The 4,429-nt window shown below is 37.9% G+C and overlaps 1 pseudogene; it reads right to left on the reverse strand.

Moving 5' to 3' along the window:
* LOC109381952 (isopentenyl-diphosphate Delta-isomerase 1 pseudogene) overlaps window positions 1-670 on the reverse strand; it is a 32,527-nt pseudogene extending 31,857 nt beyond the window's left edge.
* Between the last annotated feature and the right edge of the window lie 3,759 nt (window positions 671-4,429).

Raw genomic sequence — 4,429 nt, forward strand, 5'->3', positions numbered from 1 at the left:
CTCCTGGTCAACAAACTGACTCAAATGACTTAAATTATCCCACCATTTAAAGAGAAAAGCTTCCACAATGATTTTAAACCATGAAGTAATCTTAATTTCACCACTGGCTGCCTTTTGCAGTATTTCTTTCATTTCTTCCTTGGACACATAGCAGTAGCTTTTAATCTCATTGGGATCTGGGTCCAAAGTTACGTTCTTCCTCACAAACAAGATGTAATCAATTTCATGTTCTCCCCAGATACCATCAGATTGTGACTTGTAGTGAATTCATGTTAGATACTTAATTTCTTCTGGAGGAACCTGTTCCGGGGAAATTCCCAACGCAGCCTTTGAACGCCTCTGTGCTGCTCGTTTTCCTCCTATCGCATCATTCAAGCTCTGTAGGGTTGCTTAAGGGATGACTACAGCAAGTATTGGTAAAACAACCTGGAAAGGTGATTTTAGCGTCCGATATCTGCTGTAGGAGGAACTTATTCTCCGTGTTGAATAAGAAGACACTGAAAGCTCGATATCAGAATCCTTTCTCGATGTTTTCATTCAGGTGACAATTCTTTTTGGCCTCAGCCCCAATCTTCTTGTCATTTGCATCGGTAACTATGCACATCTCTGCCAGGAGCTTAACCTGTTGCTCATCCAGGCAGTCAGTGGTGATGTCCGGCATAGTTACGGGATGTCTACTTTGTCCTGGAACACTGAACCGCCGGATGTCTGCAAGATGCTGCTCTCTAGATTATTTCTTATACTATCCTTATCTCTGGTAAAATTACTTTTCTGATCATTCATGGCGTCTTTATTTTCCACTCTGGCCTTTAGCATATTAATTATGGCTATTTAAAATTTCCTGCCCAGTAGCACCAACATCTGTGTGACTTCTGAGTTGGTCTATTGATTTCCTTGTCTTCTGATAGTGTTTTATTATTTTTTTCTATGTCTTGTAACTTTTTTGTCGAATGTTGGACACTTTACATACCATAGTAGAGACTGAGGTAAATATTATAGATTTTATGGTTGGAAATGTGTACACCTTTTCTTTTTCTAGGCTTTTCATGGGGAGCCCAAATCAGTATATTCCGGAGTTGATTTGAGAGCATTAGTTATCTATTTCTGCAATGAAAAAGTATTACAAACATAGTGGATTAAAATATATATTTATTATCTTACTCTGTTGTGGGTGAGAAGTTCAGTTAACATGACTAGGGTTTCTACTCAGGATATCACAAAGCTGAAGTCAAGGTGTCAGCTGGCCTTAGCTCCTGTCTGGAAGCACTGGCATACATTTCACTTCCCAGCTCATGCAGATTGTTGGAAGAATTTATTTCCACATGTTGGTAGGACTGGGGTCCTGCTCCCTTGATGGCTGGCTCTCGGCCAGGGATCATTCTCATGGTTCTGTTGCTCCAGCTTCAAAGTCAGCAGTGGTAGATCAAGTATTTCCTACGCTTTGAATCTTTCTGAACTCCCTTTCTGCCTCATTTCCCCCTGATTACCTACTCTGCTACACCTCTCTGCCTCCAACCAAATAAATTTAACTGATTTAAGGGGCTCAAGTTATTAGACTGGATATATCTGGGTTAGCCAGAATAATCTACCAATCTTAAAATCTATCCTATTAATTTCTGTAAAGTTTCATCACAGCAGTACCTAGAGTAGGATTTGACCTAATAACCATGATGTGGGATCTCGGAGGGACGCTTTTAGAATTCTGCTTACCACACTAAGTTTGAATCTTGTGGTTGCTAAATTAGCCTCGACATACCACAGACTTTAAATTTCTCTATCATTACCATGTACTGACATGGATGCTGGTTTGCCAATGCTTTTCCTCATTGTATACTTCATGATCAGCTTATGTCTTTCATTTGTCCCTGTATTTCAGGGAGGGTATCTCTTCACACATCTGTCCATTTTCCAGACATATTACTATCACTTGTAACCTGACACTTATAGACCTGATGGCACAGTATTTTCATGGTGTGTCTGTTGCTCACATTTATTCTTTTTCTGAGCAGGCCCTTTGTCCCTGAGTCTCAGGGCAGGTGCCTTCTCTGTGATCTTGCTTTGCCCCATCTGTAGCAGACCTTTAATGGTCTGGGTCCAAGATACATCCCTACCCCTCTTCAAGATACTGTTTTTCTTCTTCTGTTCCATTCATCTCTTATGCAGTGTGCCTTCACCAATATCCTTAGTTTAATAAGATTTACAGCCCTTTCCCTAGGGGCTTGAGACTTTTGTTTCACAGGGAAGATAGGAAACAGGACGCTGTTTGGATGTCATGACTTTCCCACAGAGGCTTCCTTCTCATAGATCAGCACCATGAGGGAGGCTTTCTAATGAATCTTGCTCTGACCCCAGTTTTTCTGATGAGCATTCAGTGAGGTCCCGTGGCAAAGATTTTGCAAGTGGTGCAAATTCAGCTTGTTTCTGAACTTCCCAGATTATATTCTCAAGATAGTTCTCACTTAGACTTTAGGTATTCATTTAAAAGTTTGGGTGAATTTTTCATACTGGTTAGTATTGCTTTCAGTGGCATCTCTTCCTGGTAAACAAGTGCTTATGTAGCGTTTCTTTTGGAGGCATCTCTCTTTCCTTGTATTTTTTGTCATTTTAAGGCCTTATAACGCTAATGGTTTCAAATATTTTTATGAATTTGCTGATTGCCTGGCATTTTTACTTTCTGTAAGTGTGTAGCTAGTACTCTTCACAGCTTTCTGCATCCTAAGTTGAAGGTGGAAGTATGAAAACTCAGTTTTATAAAAGTCTAATAGTACTAAGTCTTGGTGTTTCCAAGTACTTAAATACTTATTTTAATTTTTAAAACAATTGAATTTTAATTATTTTAAATCAGATCCCTGAATTTATATTAACATAACTTTTATGTAGTTAATATTACTGCTGGTCCCTAAAGCAGTAACAATGTTAATATATATCATCATTCTTGTCCTCCTTTCTCAGGCTTTTCTATTGAATAAATGTAATATTGGGTTGTCGGAAAAGTCATGACATATTTTATTTGTGTTTTTCATTGCAAACATGCACCATGATTTTTCCAAGAACCCAATAATTGGTCTTCAACTTTAAAAAGTTCCTGATCTTCAAAACCAGTTTCTCTTGCATTAGCCTGTTGCTAGTAGCCAAACATTTACCATTAGAAATTCATTTATTATTAATCACTGTTTTATATGTGACACACAAGCATTCATGTGTATAACAACTTTACCCACTATCAAAGTCTTTCCAGTGGTACAAATTGGTGAGTCTAGTTTCCTGAGAAATTTTAATACAGTCCAAGGGAAAAATTCAGACCCAAGTGTTTTGATGGATAGTATTAAATCTGGATGTAACCATTAGATCCCAATCAGAAAGATAAATAAAATAATTAAAGACTTTGAATATTCACACTCCTATTCCTGGAAACTTTCTTCTTTCATTTTTTTTAAATTAAAGTTTATTGGGGTGACAATTGTTAGTGAAGTTACATAGGTTTCAGGTGTACAATTCTGTAATACAGCATCTATATATCACATGGTGTGTTCATCGCCCAGAATCAGTTCTCTTTCCATCACCATATATTTGATCCCTTTTATCCTCCTCTACCACCCCCTCCCCCCTTACCCTCTGGTAACCACTAAACTATTGTCTGTGTCCATGAATTTTTATTTCTTCATTTATTTGTCTTGTTCCTTTGTTGTTTTCAGTTTTATATGGTGCAGCCACTATGGAAGGCAGTGTGGAAGTGCTTCAGAAAATTAAGAATTTAATTACCATATGACCTGGCAATCCCTCTCCTGGGTATCTATCCAAAAATCTGAAAACATTTATCCATGAAGATATATGTGCTCCGATGTTCATTGCAACGTTATTTACGGTGGCCAAGACATAGAAACAATGCAAGTGTCCTTCAGTAGATAACTGGATAAAGAAGATGTGGTATATACACAATGGAATACTATTTTGCCATAAACAAAGATGAAATAGTGCTATTTGCAACAGCATGGGTGGATCTTGAAATTATTATGCTAAGTGAAGTAATCAGACAGAAAAAGTCAAAAACCATATGATTTCACTGATATGTGGTATATAAAACTGAAAACAACAAAGGAAACATTCTTCTAACTTGTGCTTCTCTTTCTCCCAATTCATTTGTTACTCAGAACTTTGTGCTGTCCCTTGAATGCCTAATCCATGTTACTGAAGAGTACTGCCTAAATTACAATAGATGCTCTAAAAATTTCCTCATGGTTCCTCATGAATGAATTGAATACATATAAATCAACCATGAGTAATCATGTAGCCATGAATCCTGAGCTGGCCAGTGGTGGACAACTTTATATAGATATATATATATATATATTTAAGCTGAGCCATCCTGCCACCTATCGGCAGCTCAGCAGCTGCTCAGCTCGGGCCTGGAATCGAACCGCTATTGCTC

The sequence above is a fragment of the Hipposideros armiger genome, unplaced genomic scaffold (assembly GCF_001890085.2).
Source record: "Hipposideros armiger isolate ML-2016 unplaced genomic scaffold, ASM189008v1 scaffold_56, whole genome shotgun sequence".
Lineage (NCBI taxonomy): Eukaryota > Metazoa > Chordata > Mammalia > Chiroptera > Hipposideridae > Hipposideros > Hipposideros armiger.